Below are 14,837 nucleotides of genomic sequence, written 5' to 3'. Positions count from 1 at the left end.
TTCTACCCTGTATAATTCGTTTGCACTGTGAAATGTTTCACATGGTTTTTGTGAGAGCCCGTCTCACTCCTGCAGGTTGCATCACTGACCTGCCCACGATGATGGAGTCGTGGTGTTGCATGTTCCAACGCTTGAGACTACGTATAGGTGCATATAAGGAAGAAAACTGTCCTGGTACCCCTCATGTACTCGGAATGTGTAGTGTGCGCAATTTGTGTTAGTGTGTACCCAACAACTAATTTATTTGGTGATTATGATTGGGGAGTTTCATCACCAGGGGTGATACTCAAACCCATTGACTGTAGTGTTGCTGCAAAATATCATAATGAGTCACCTAACAGTGAGGACTGAAGTGCTTTGAGGGCAGAACTTTGGTGTGCTGTATTTGGTCATGGACCAAGAAATGTGATGGGGCGAGGGTTCGGCTGATTAAGAGACCCTGAAAGGGTGGTTCGGGAAGGTTTTTGGTGCGGGCGCTGAAGAAGTATGTGCTAGTGTGGACCTAGTGTGCGAAGAGTAGCGACACACCATTCAGTAGCATTGCCTGGACAATACAGGAGAATGCAGGTTTTGCTCCAGCAAAGGACGTTAGCTTGCTTTTTAACAACACACAGAAACATTCGTGGTCAGAAAGGGAGAAGGGTGTATACCACGGTAATATGGGGAGTCTGAGCAGGTGACGGACGGACAATCAGATCAGGCCCATTATCTCGGTTTTGATATCTTTTGACTTATCCCATTATTCCTTAAAGAGGTTCAATTATTCATGTTCGGTAAAATGAACGAGGTTTCAAGCTTAAATAGGAAAACGTGTGTGGGAGGAAGTGTTGTAATGTTCCTTTCATAATAATACTCCAAAACTTGACGGTCCCAGGGTTTTCTCCAAGGGGAGCAAGGGGGAGCAATGTACACTTAGGTGCAGCCAAGCAATACTGAATTCTTCCACCGTACTTGTGCAGCGGCTTATGTCAAACACACGCACGCCAAACAACACGGAACGCCGCTCGGAACGAGAGCTGACCACAACACTTCCACAATTGCAACACTGTACTAGGAGATCACACTGTTCACTATTCATCTCTCGCTTTCTTGGCTCCTTGCACCTTCCCTTCTAGATAATTCAGTTCCCATTGCAGAGTGTAAACAAGTACTGGCAACGATGAAACATGAAAGTCACTGAAAAGGTTAGCCAGCTGTAGGGATCGAACCCACATCTACTGGATTGCCGGTACTGGCAGCCATGCTGGCCGCGATGGGGCGAAGGCAACTCCGCAACTCCGTCTGTTTCTAGCCGCCCCAGGTTTTCAGGCTGCCGCGGTGCCAACCAATAGGCATGCGCGCATTCTCCTATGCGTATACTAGCCTGCGTTACGGAATTTCGCCTCCGGGGGCGGAGGGGGCCGGTATTGAAGCTCTGCCAGGAGGTCGCCTTGTATTGAACGAGCCTCCTGGGCCAACGCCTCAAGGGTTTTAAAACGATGGGCTCTTAAGTAGGGCCGGAAGCGCGGGTGGCACTGACGGATAGCCCGTGCGACGCGCTGCTCTTCCGTAGCAGTGGGATCCGCTCTGCTGTACAGATCTTGCAATGCCCGAACGAATTCAGATAAGCTTTCCTCAGGATGTTGAGTACGCTTATGCAATTCCTCTAGGACACGGTATTCGTAATCCGGGGGAAGAAATTCGTTTTTGAACCGCTCCTGGAAGTCCTGCAAGGACGTAAACTCCGATTGCAACCGAAGCCAGCGGGCGGCGTCTCCGACCAAAGCAACCTGCAGGATGCGTTGGATTAGATCGTCGTCCGAAATTCCCATACCCGTCTGATAGGCGGTGAGGTCGTCCAGGAAATCGGCAACGGACTTCTTATCGGTGTAACCTGAGAAGGTAGGCACCGGTAAGTTGAGTCGTAGAGGTGCTTGTGCCTGCGGCGGGGAAACCGACCCGGCATCCAGGCGTTGAACCACCAACGAGCACAACTCCGTCATGCGTGACAGGAGTTCTGCTGTTGCGATGGCGTCTGACTGCGGCGCGGGCACCTTCGCCTTGTCAGCCATCAGCTCCGAGGGCTCGTCCACCGGGTGGGAGCTGAAAAACTCAAAGAAACACACGAAAAACGCACACACAAAGAAACAACAGCAATAAACTACAAACTACAACAAACTACTCAACTACACAAAAACTAGTACAGGGTCGGACACACATAAGCGTATCGCGGGAGCGCATGACCTGCAAGTATGCCAGCGCCGCGCAACGGATGCTCCTGGGTTTGAGACCTCGCGCCTAGCGAACATTCGTCACCTCTCGGTTGGGTCCGTCATTGCTCTTGTGGCGCCGGCAGGTGGGGCGACCCACCTGCTCTTGCTATTCAATCTCTGCTGACGATGTTTTGATCAGTGCGTGGCGCGACGTAATCTTTGTCTTATCGGAATCGAGAAGAAAAGTGAAACAGGCGCATGTCGTGGCATACTTGCATTTATTGTAATGTATAGTTATCTGTTCGTTTGCGAAGGATGCATCGTATGTCATCACATCCGTCTGTTTCACTTTCCTTCTTGATCCCGATAAGACGGTGATGTCGTAAAAGATTACACCGCGCCACGCACTCATCAAAACATCGTCAGCAGAGATTGAATAGCAACAGCAGGTGGGTCTCCCCGCCCGCCGGCGCCACGAGAGCAATGACGGACCCAACCGAAAGGTGGCGAATGTTCGCTAGGCGCGAGGTCTCAAACCCAGGAGCATCCGTTGCGCGGCGCTGGCATACTTGCAGGTCATGCGCTCCCGCGATACGCTTATGTGTGTCCGACCCTGTACAACCAAACAGTGCAGCGTGTTCCCCGCCACGGAACAGACGGGCTCGAACCCCAAACGTTGGGCGCCAGTTGTGGAAACCTTAGTTCCCACAACCTCGGGGCGTCAACCCGTCCGTTCCGCGCGCAAAAGAACAAGCAGCACACAAGCAGATTCAAACAGACCACATACCAGGTTTATTGTCTCTGTTCGCAATCCAAACCAAAAAGAGCCTCCCGAGATAACGAACCCCCCGCTTTTATCTCATTTGGTCACGCCCCCATCGCCTTCGTCGGATGCCCAGCGCGCCCTCTGTCGGAGGGTATCCGGATGCTGGATCCGACATACTTTACCTGCAGCATATTCCGAAAGTTTCTTGAAGCAGGGGCATGTTTACGACAGATCTGCTCACAGACGAGGTAGGTTTTCAAATATTGTGTATGTTGGACATACCCATACAGTTGTCATGTTCTCGTCTAGACTTGCGTTCCCGGAAAGCGGGGACATAACCGTGTATAATAACCGATATAACCGTATATCACGATATAGAAAGGGGTACTAGAATCATAACTGAGCAGACTTTGAGACAGAAGTCAGAAAAAACAAACGAACAAGTAACTGTTGTGTGCATTCAGTGCGCTCCAAGGCCATGGTGAGAGACTGCATTAACAAACTTTGAAGCTCTCGTGACCACTTACCCTGTGCTGCTGATGAAATCAGCGAGTAGAATGAAGTGTGGCAGATTTGTTTTGTCAGGTGGTAAAAAAGCTATTCTGTACGGATAGGGAACGAAGAAAAGGCAGAGGAACATCATCTCTTTTTCTACAATTAAAAGCATGTTGCTGTGTTCTGAAGGGCATATAGTATCTTGCGTGCCTCGTCTCTGTCCCTTCTCGCTACAAAATGGAAGTGAAGTGAAAGCGCATCATAGGTTGTGTAGTCGTAGAACACAAAACTCACGCTCTTGTTTATACATCGCCCGACATTATGGTGTGATCTAAATTAACCTTTGTATTCTCCATTTCAGATGACAGTGTCACCCATGTGCGTTTTCCAGGGGATGCCTTTGTACAATAAAGGTTTGCACAAAAATGAAAGCATTAGGGAATTTTTGCCAGTTTTTGTCTGGTGTTTTTATTATCACAACATATATCTCGCTGCATGTCGGAACATATTATATTCACTGTATGTTAAAAATGTTATTGCCTCGTATATTTCATTTACTATAGTCACAGTTGCTTTGTGGCGTTGCCAAAAAAAGTATCATTTACTGGTCGTCTGCAGTAAGCGCTCTGAGTTACTGTAATACCCTGTAAATCACTACAAGAAAACGACAGTAAAAAAAACTAGGCAATACCGTCATTTTAACGGGCGACACTTTTTACGGGGCACCGTAGAAGAAACGGGCAGAACTTGGCAGCATTGTTGCCAGGCGTTGCCCGTTTTTTCTACGGTGAAATTTTTTACAGTGTAGCGGACGACCACGTGGGCGTTTTTCAGTTTTCTCGGTGTTTACACTGCTGTAGTGTGTGTTTGGTGGTGTGTGCTGCAAGAAGTAGCCTCGCAGACCATCCGGATTACCTTTCCGCTCAAGAATTCGTTGGTCGGGTGTCGCCTTGATCGCGGTAGAGGGAAGTTTGTGCGGCGAGGAAGACCACGTGGGCTAAGCCTAACCCGCGTTTTTCCGCTTTTCCGGTGTTTTCACTGCTATACTGTGTATACGGTGGTGTGTGCTGCAAGAAGTATCTCAGACCTCGCAGATCACTCGGACTACCGATTACGCTCTCTTTTGCCTGTTTTTTTAGCGTTTATCGTGCGTGGAAAGCTTCCACGTGTGTTTCAAGTGTGTGTTTGTGTTACGCTCTCAGACAGGGCGCCACCAGTTTCTGTGCACTTCGCCGCCGCCATAGTAGATGGCGCCACCCTCCTCTTGTTGACAATCATCAGCTGTTTCTCTTCGCTATGGCGTGTGTCAGCACTCCAGAACAAGCTTCCGTCAACGACGGCGATGCATCTTTGAACTAGGTCGAAGAGTCGGACCTCAAAGAGAACGCCGAGCTCTTCGATCGTGTTCATTTTGACAACCAACTGCCGCTCAACACCTCCTTCATTGAAGGAGACTATCTTCACTCCATGTCTTCGAATGCTTTCGAAGGGGACAGTGCTATCAACGACTCTTCGCATGTATCTGACACGGACAACTCTTTCGAGAGTTCCGATTCTTCGGAAGAAGATCCAACCGTCGACGAATCTGCTTCGCAAGATCTCAACCGGCGTGATGACAAGTCTGACGCCTCGTCTGTGCGGAGCTCTCACCAGCCGGATTCTTCACCCACTGTCCTTTTCCGTCCATGCTCCAGCAAAGACCGTGTCGTTTCTCTTCAGCTGAGGAAACTTGAGCGTTTCCTGGAGTCTGAGGCTCCTAATGACCCTCAAGAATTCCGCATCAATAGCCAGAAAAACATCGTCGCAGCTGATGCCAAGACCATCAGAGGAGCTAACAAGTTCCTCGCTCTCAAGCGGCTGTGCTCGATGCCTGTTAAAGTCTTCTCCCCCGTCGGAAAGAATGCTGTGCATGGAATTATCCGCGTCAGTGATACCAACCTGAGTGATCGTGCCATCCGTGCCGCGACTGTGTCAACAGTGCCATTTTCTTATGTGCTTCGCCTTGGTGCCAGCAGTGCACTAGTGGAAATCACGTTTGTGCGAAGGCCTCTGCCCAAGTTTGTCCATATTGGGCGTGCCAAGTTCTGGCTAACAGCTGGCTACAGCTGGGTAACCTTTTCAGTGACTTTCATCTTTCATCGTTAACTTCTTTGTGTCACCTTTCAAAGTAAAGGCTCAACCGTGCCTGAAGTGCTGTGCTTTCGGTCACCTTGCTTCCATGTGTCGCCGTGCTCAGGTGTGCTCCAAGTGTTCTGGTGCTCGTCCCAGCAGTGAGTGTGTGGAAAGTGCCACGTACGCCAACTGTCAGGCTGCGCACCCTGCTACCGACCCTGCTTGTCCTGCCAAACAGCGGGCCATCGAAATTGCAGCCATAGTGTCAAGAACAATGTCTCCGTCCGCGCTGCCATGCGGGCTGTTCACAAACGTCAGTCAAAGCCCTCGAAAGCCAACAAAGCTGCTCTCAACTCCCTTCAGGACTCTCAGGACCAACACCACCTCAGTCGCTAATTCTACACAGACTGTTCTACTAACGCCGAACAGTCTCTCCGCCCTAGGCTGCACCTAAGATAATCCAGCCCGTGATTCAGCAACGTGCAACCCGAATACTCTTAGTGACTCTGTTGTTGTCACTTCACCTGTCTCTCCAACAGGACATGTTGGTCTTGTGTCGCCTCGCCGGTCCTACAGCGAAGTCGTCCGTAACCATGTTCATTCTGGTGGTCTCACCACTCCGATTGTGCCCACGCCATCTTCCCCCCTAGGTTACAAACCTCCGCCATCTCAGAACGCAGCCGTCCAGGAGACTCTTCCCCCTCCGTCATAAGATGTTGCCCCTTCCCAACAAGCTGCTGCTTGCGACCGTCAGCCTCCCTCATGTGATGTGAACTCTCCCATCCCTGTTGTGCCTCCGATGAACTCGACTCCCACACCAGCGCCTGCTCGACCATTGACCCTCGCTGACTCAGCCAAATTGGCCTTCCAGTTTATCTGGAAGCTGACTTCTTGTGATTGGTTCCCACAAGCCGTTCGCGCCTTCCTTTCGCTACTTGCAAGCCTTGAGCTGGCCTGTGTTACATTTGCTGTCTTCGTTCTGTTCTACGCAAATAAGCCCACGCTCCCCTTAGGCCTTCTGCAGCCTACTGCGATCTGTCAAACCACCATGTAACACAAATCACCTCCTTGGCGTACAACACGCCCTCTACATGGTGGTGCTGCTATTCCGTGTCAACCCACGGGGCTACACGCCCCACGAACACTGCAACAGCTTCCTCTCCTCCTGCCGCTACCTACCCATTTGACCTGGAACTCACCTGGCCTTAGACCAAGACTTGCTGAGCTTCAGCAGCGGCTAAAAAAAGACTTGTTTCGGCGCCATCGCGCGACAGGAGTGCAACATCCATGATCGTGCTGGTTTGCCTGGCTTCCTCAAATACACTGCTCCGGCTATTCCTACCACGCCTCATGGCAATGTGGCCCTGTTTGTTGACAAATCGCTACCTCAGTACCAAATCCCTACCAGCCATCTCTGCTCATCGACTGCAGAAATCGTTGCTGTCAAAACACGTTTCGGAAACAGGGATGTGACAATTGCTTCTGTGTACTTACGCCCCCTCCCGCACCAGATGCCTAACAACTTCCTACAGAAAGCCCGCGCAGCCCTGCTTGGTTCGCTCCTGCTCTGCGGTGACCTGAATGCTCACTACCCGCTATGGGGCACCCCCAATGCTGACGCTCGTGATGTGCTCCTTTCCACTGCATTCAAAGAGTGTGAACTGCTCGTGGCAACACAGGAGAAATTACCTTTTTTTTCCACCACGGATGAGTCGACGTTACTGCGCATACACCTGACATTCCCGCCCAATGGGAGGACGAACATCAACACCTGGGCCAGTGATGATTATCCAATAACCATAACTCTCGCTTTCAAGTGCATCCAGCAAAAATCGGCCCCACACAGTCGTGAAATGGGACCTCTTCCGCACAGCCCTTGAGCGCTCCCCTGCCAATAGTGATTTCTGTGCCGACCTGCGTTCGGCTCTGCGTACGGCAAGCTTCACTGCAGTAGCTACCCCTCAGGGACATAAACCTGACCTCAAATACCTGCAGCTGTGCACCGCCCGTCGCAGGGCTCAACGGACTCCACGTAAACACCACAGTGGTCACAAACATTCTGTGTGCCGCCGCATCTCCGCCGTCCTCTGCCGCCATTCTAATTACTTATTACTAATTACCAGCAAGAACGATGTGGGGTGTAGCCAAAGCGCTTCTAGGTCAGTGTTTCTACTCCCCTTTTCAGTCTTTCGCTTTAGCCAGAGGCTCTTCAGTTCAAGCACTAGCTGACGACTTTGTTGTGTTCTTCAATGCAGGACGAGACATAACAGTCACTATTGCACCACCTTCTGGCCAAGGAGAACTTGATATGCCTTTCACACTGCCTGAGCTTCGTTTTGCTATTAGCCATCTTAGACCAAAGTCGGCCCCTGGTGCCGATGGCATCACAAACCATTCACTTCGTAACTTGCCTGAAGCAGCACTTCCCCGTCTTCTGAGCTTCCTCAACCACTTCTGGGATCTTGGCTACCTTCATCCCGATTGGAAAGAAGTCATCATCATTCCCATCCTCAAAAGAGGCAAACCTGCCTCTGAACTTGCTTCATACCGGCTTATCTCACTTACGTCCTGCCTTTCTAAGCTACTTGAAGAATGTTGCATCGGCGTATCACAGTCTGTTAGCTTGAAGCGAACTCGCTCCTGCCCAACGAACTCATAGGTTTTCGCAGGCATCTTAGCTGCCAAGATGCCATTCTGGATTTCATCTCCAGTATTGAACACGCTGCCGCCACACAGCAAAAAACTGCTGCGGTATTTTTTGGCATCAAGTCCGCTTTTGACTGTGTCTCCATCAGTTCGGTTATGAGTGCTCTCTCCGCTTTACATGTTGATGGCAAAGCAGCCACATACATCTTCAACTTTCTCACTGATCGCCAAGTGCGCGTACGTCTGGGCTCCACCCTAAGCACCCCCAGGAGGCAAAGTCTTGGCCTTCCACAAGGGAGTGGTTTAAGCCCACTATTGTTCAATATTGTTATGGTCAGCCTATCCTCTGCTCTACCTGCTACCGTTCCTCCACTCCACTGCTCCATATATGCAGACAACATTTGCCTGTGGGCCAGTGGATCTAAGTGCATACAGCTGCACAACTCCATCCAGGAAGGAGTTAACCCAGCAGCTGACTATGTCTAAAACCAATGACTCACTCTCTCTGCTGAGAAATCAGCACTCATGACTTTTCGACCTGGAAGGAATTGGCCTTTCTCCTCTCCTACCCGGCTTGATGGCACCCCTCTGCATAGAGCTAAGCGCCACAATTCCTTGGTGTCATTCTCGACGCACGCCTGTCTTGGGTACCCTACACCAGCGGCGTCAAGTCAAAGTCTCCACCGCCAATCTTCTTCGCCGGCTGACTTCCCTCTCATCAGCATGCCCCATCTGTACTGTAGTCAATATTCACGTGGCTACCACCGTAGCAAGGATTCTCAATGGCCTGCCTTACGCCAATCCCTGCCAGTCTTCGTTCGAAGCCATCGAGCGGCTTAACACATTAGGTTTGCGCCACGCCTTGGGACTCCCTGATATCTCCCGCGTCGAAGCCTTATACGCGGAATCTGCACCACTCCCTCTACGCCTACAAGTGACCCAGCTTTTCTCAATCAACTAGCCAGATTTAACAAGACCTCTGCTGGTAGAGCCCTCCTCCAACGGCTGCAGGGACGACCACACAGTCGCTCCAGCTCCACTCTCCTCACACTCTATAACCTAGCTGGCTCTTTGCCTAAACCGCCACAGATCCTTGCGCTATGGCTCGTCCGGGACCTACACATCTCCATCCGCCTCCACGGTGTTTCCGAAAAGGACGACATTCCAGATATTGCTGCCCAGAATTTCGCTGCAGACTGCATCGCAAAAGACTATTCAGGGCTCACTGAAGTTTACACGGATACTTCCATTTACCGTTATACAGGAGTCATCGGCACCGCTTTTTACATCCCCGCTGTTCACGTATCCTGGGCGAAGTCCAGCGTAGGGAAGCTATCCTGAACTGATGCCGAGCTCATCGCCATCTCTAAAGCTCTTGAAGCCTTACGTCCCAACAGCATCTCAAAATCTGCCATCCTATGCGACTCCAGAGGAGCTCTTTCTCGCATAGCCAACAAGTACGACACGTGCACCATCGCTTCCAGAGTCCGTGTCAAGCTCAGCAGGCTCCTCTCCGAAGAACACTTCATATCTTTGCTCGCCAAGGTGATGATGATGATGATTCGGGTTTTCATGGCGCATAAGCAACGAAGGCCATAATGCACCAAGACAATGGTAGGAAAAGTACAAGCTAAAAGTATAGCGATTTAGTGAAACAAAACTTTGCATTTAGAGTATCAAATGACATAAAATCAAATAACTAAAACTGCAATGCAGGTAAAATACCAATGTCTTGAAAGAAGTTAAAAACACGTTCAAACGGTAAAAGAGCCTCATCCCCCATCAAAATGGAGGGATGTAGAGGTGTATGGTATGTGTACAATTCGTGAAAATGGTGAAGTCGGTGTGTGTCGTATGATGGACATGTAATGAGCATGTGAAGGACTGATTTCGTCTCGTCGCATCTCATGCAATGCGGAGCCTCTTCATTGCGGAGGAGGTGACTGTGGGTCAAATGCGTGTGCCCAATCCTCAGCCTGGCAAAAACAACTTCGTGAAGACGACTGTTAAAAATTTCTGTCTGTTTTACTATGGTGGGCTTAGCTATATGAAGTTTGTTGCTGTGCAGCGTATCCCAGTGCTGTTGCCGTTTGTTGTTTATGGCCCTCATAAGTGTAGGTCGGAGGTCTTGGGACGGTACATCAAAATGATTCACCTCGGATGAAAGAGCAGCTGTAACAGCTGCATCAACGAGTTCATTCCCAGGTATACCCACATGACTGGGTACCAAGCAGAATGTTAAAGAGAGACCCTTTTTAATTACCTTACCAGCAAGGCACTGTGCCTTCTGCACAATGAGGTTTTTGGACATCACCATGTTGCCTATTGCTTGAAAAGAGCTCAGAGAATCTGGGTAAATGACTGATGACTTGGTGTGACTTTCTAAGATGTAGTTCAGTGCGAGGATTATTCCGTATACTTCGGCATTAAAAACTGAGAGCATGTAAGGTAGACGATATGACATGATATGACATGATATATGTGTGAATCCATCGGTTACCATTGCATATGAGATTGAGGTGCGTGTTTTGGAACCGTCAGTGTAAAAAGCTCTCTGTTGCCCAAGACTTTCTTTAAGGGACTCAAACTTCTGCTGGAGCACAACAGGTGGTGTGTTCTGTTTATTAAACATAGTCAGGGAGCTATTGAAACATGGCGGTGATTGCCACGGCGGGACCCGTGGGCTAGCCTGTACTATGGTGAAATCATATGGGAAATTGTAATCCTCACATCCCTGGAGAACGCGCATGCTAAATGGGGGAATAACGCTGGGTTTATTAAGAAAGAGCTGCTTGAAGCGTGTACCTTTAACGCAGGAAATGACTGGATTATTGGGATAGCCCCTTACCTGCAAAGAGTACGAAACAGACAAGTAAAATCTCCTTCTTTCGAGTGAGCATTCGTTACTCTCAACATAGAGGCTTTCAACTGGCGATGTGCGGAGAGCACCAGTTATCAAACGTAGTCCCTGGTGATGTACTGGGTCTAAAATCCTCAGGACAGATTTCCGAGCAGACCCAAAGACAACACATCCATAGTCCATTCTGGACAGCACTGTGGACGCATAGACCCTGTGCAGAGTGTCACGATCTGCTCCCCAAGATTTGTGGGACAGCACTTTCAATAGGTTTAGGGATTTCATGCATTTTCTTTTAAGGCTCTTGATGTGAGGTAAGAAGGTGAGCTTTCTATCAACGATGACCCCGAGAAATTTGTGTTCACCCTTAGTAGCGAGGTCCTCTCCGTTCAGCTTAAAAGCAGGTGGAGGAAACAGTCCTGTCACCCTCGAAAAGTGAACACAAACGTTTTTTTTCATGTGAGAACCTGAATCCATTCTCCTGGGACCATTTGGAAAGCTTATTTAAAGTTAGCTGCACCTGTCGTTCACATGTTGCTAGATTCGTGGAAGAGAAGGAAACCTGAATGTCATCAACGTACAGTGAATAAGACATGGAAGGTGGGATTATGTTAGCTACTGAATTGATTTTCACGAGAAACGGAGTGACGCTAAGGACGCATCCCTGCGGCACTCCATTCTCTTGGATGAAGGGACGGGATAGCATTGCTCCGAGCCGCACTGGGAATGTCCTGTCTTCGAAAAAGTTTGTTATACACCTAAGGAGGCGCCCCCTGATCCCGAATGAGTACATGTATTGGAGGATACCGTACCTAAAAGCGGTGTCATATGCCTTTTTTCAAGGTCAAAGAACACCGACGGACAGTGTAGCCTACGGACAAATGCTTCACGGACCATTGTTTCTACTCGCACGAGGTGGTCAGTTGTAGAACATCCAGCGCGAAAACGACAATGGAGTTCCTAAAGATATTTGTTTTCTTCAAGGAGATGGACCAGCCGAACATTGACCATACGCTCAAACGTTTTGCCGATGCAACTCGTGATAGCGATGGGTCGATAACTGGCCGGGCTTGAAGATTCCTTTCCAGGTTTTAACAAAGGAATTACAGTGGAAATTTTCCAGGCTGAGGGTAATTTACCCTGAACCCAAACCTGGTTAAAAAATTGCAGTAAAACCTCTTTGGATGCCTCAGACAGATGGATCAGCATAGAATATATCACCCTGTCTGGGCCTGGTGAAGTTGCCTTTGCACGGAACGATTAAGTTATGCTTTGTGAAAGGCTGATTATATATCAGACTGTCTCCACCATGCACTGGAATTTTCTTCCTCTCTGCACTACGTTTTACTATGCGGAACTCATTGCTGTAGTTGGAGGAAGAGGAAACACTTTCAAAATGCTCACCAAGAGTATCAGCTTGTTCCTGTAAGCTTTGTACTGGCTGACCGTTAACTACTAAAAGAGGAGTAGCACAGCTCATGTGTACACCTCTGATCTTATGAAGGCGATCCCAAATAAGTTTAGAAGGAAAATTGGAAGACAGGGATGTTACAAAACTGTGCCAAGAGGACCGCTTCGCTTGCTTGCGCGTCCACCTGGCTTTGGCTCTTGCCTTTTTGAAGAAACAAGATTTTCAATGGTGGGGTATCTCCGAAATCTATCCCACGCACGATTTTGGGCTTTTCGTGTTTCTTCACACTCCTTGTTCCACCAGGGTTTTGGTCGCTTAGGCAGACGACCAGAAGTTTCGGGAATACATTGCGTTGCTGCGTCAAGGATGACATTAGTTATGACATAGTTTGCTTCGTCAGTTGTCATCCTATCAACAGGGATTAAAGACAGGTCGCATTTTTCAGAAAAAGTGTTGGAGTCGGCTTGTTCAAGTTTCCACCTGGGGGGACATGTTGTTAAGATATCTACTTGAGGCAGATATTTCAGCGCCACTGGAAACTGGTCACTTCCCAATGGATTCTCTTTTACTGATCACTCTAAAACTCCAAAAAGAGATAGACTACATAGAGACGGATCTAATGCCGAGAAAGATTGTGTAGCGGAATGTACATACGTAGGTGACCCTGTATTCAAAAGACAGACGGAAGATGATAGCAAGACCTTTTCTATCATCTTTCCCCGACAGTCGGTCCTTGTACTACCCCAGAGTGGGTTGTGCGCGTTAAAATCGCCCAAAAAAGAATGAGAGGAGTTTGAAGTTGGCTGCATAGATCTTCTATATCGTTTTGCGTGATGGATGCTGTTGGCGGCAGATAAACGGAGCAGACAGTGACTACTCTATCCAGCCACACCTGCACTGCTACAGCTTCCAACTGTGTATTGAGATTAACTAGTTTGGCTGGAACAGACGCTCGTGCGACAATCTCCACACCTCCAGATGAACGATTCGTGTCATTTCGATCATTTCGGAATATGTTGTGTCTACGTAAAGGAGTTGGAGAGGTTGTATTCAAGTAAGTATCCTGGAGACAAAAGCAATGCTGCATTGTAGGTATCAAAAAGATCATTTACATCGTCTAGATTTGAAAACAAACCACGGCAATTCCATTGGAGGAAGTGGTTCATAATGGCGACAATTCCAAGGAGAAACAAAATGAAGCGCAGCACTTGGTTATGCCGACTGAGTATCACTTGTTTCATTTAGGAGGTTGGACCCTTCGCAGGGGTAGCTTCTGTGGTTCGCTTGTCTCTACTCCTCTTCCTCTGCCTTTTTCTCGTTTTTCTTTTGCGTGCATTTCAGGGAGGCTTGATGATGACTTTTGCGACATTCTGTCGTCATCATCAACCTCCATACTTTGAAGACCTTTCTGGGAGGGGGCTGTCACGACTCCATCCCAAATCGACTGCATGCCATCGGCTTTAGAAGGAGCCGTGGCTGCTTCTTTTTGGCCAGTTGGACGGCTGACCTCCGTTGTAGCAGGAGACACCTGAGTGCCCCCAGCTTCCTCTTGGGGAGTGTGGGATAGAGGCTCAATAACCTGCGAGCAGGTTTGAGTCTCCGCGTGTTTCCTCTGTGGTGCCACTCCCCTACGCACCACTTCGGAGAAACTGTAAATATACTGTTCTGTTTTGATTCTGATTACTTCTTTTTCGTCTTTCCAACGCGGGCATGATCGTGAGTATACTGGATGGTTACCTTGGCAGTTAACACAACGGTATTCATTGCTGCAGGATTCCCCTGAGTGGTCTTTGCCAGCGCACATTGGGCATGTCAGATGTCCGCGACATGCAAGTGAGCTGTGCCCAAAACGCTGGCATTTGAAACAACGTCTCGGATTTGCCACATAGGGCCTAACATTACAGCTCAGATAACCCGCCTTTACATTGGCGGGTATGGTGTGTAGTTTGAAGGACAGAATAATGTGTTTGGTGGCAATTTCCTTGCCGTCCCTCCTCATCATGATTCTTTTTGCTCATACTACACCCTGGTCACTCAAACACTCTTCAATCTCGGGTTCCGTGCATCCTAGAAGCTCGTCCTCTGAAATCACGCCCTTCACGATGTTCAATGTACGATGTGTCGTCACACTCACAGGAGTATCCCCAATGATCTTCAGTGTTTGCAATGGAGTGCTTTGTTGGTTACTTTGTACTTCAACCTGGACGTCTCCGCTGTTCAGTTTTTTTGCGTTGTATGCTTTACCAATTACTTTTTCCAGGTCGTTCGCCACAGCGAAAGGAGAGATTTTTGCCAGTGATTTTCCATCTTCGGCTGACTGGATTACAAGAAACTTGGGAAACCAGGGATCTGGAGTTA

At 49.0% G+C, this 14,837-nt stretch overlaps 1 protein-coding gene across 1 annotated transcript in view; it reads right to left on the bottom strand.

Moving 5' to 3' along the window:
• The window catches only part of LOC135392280 (uncharacterized), a 117,106-nt gene extending 114,928 nt beyond the window's left edge, over positions 1 to 2,178 (bottom strand). Inside the window, exon 1 of the mRNA XM_064622999.1 lies at positions 1,890 to 2,178. The gene's annotated coding sequence lies outside the window, so the exon portion shown is untranslated. The remainder of the gene's footprint in view (positions 1 to 1,889) is intronic.
• Positions 2,179 to 14,837: the final 12,659 nt, after the last annotated feature.

The sequence above is a fragment of the Ornithodoros turicata genome, chromosome 1 (assembly GCF_037126465.1).
Source record: "Ornithodoros turicata isolate Travis chromosome 1, ASM3712646v1, whole genome shotgun sequence".
Taxonomy (NCBI): Eukaryota; Metazoa; Arthropoda; class Arachnida; order Ixodida; family Argasidae; genus Ornithodoros; species Ornithodoros turicata.
The sequence above is the reverse complement of the archived record's forward strand: the minus strand, read 5'-3'. Positions and strand labels throughout refer to the sequence as shown.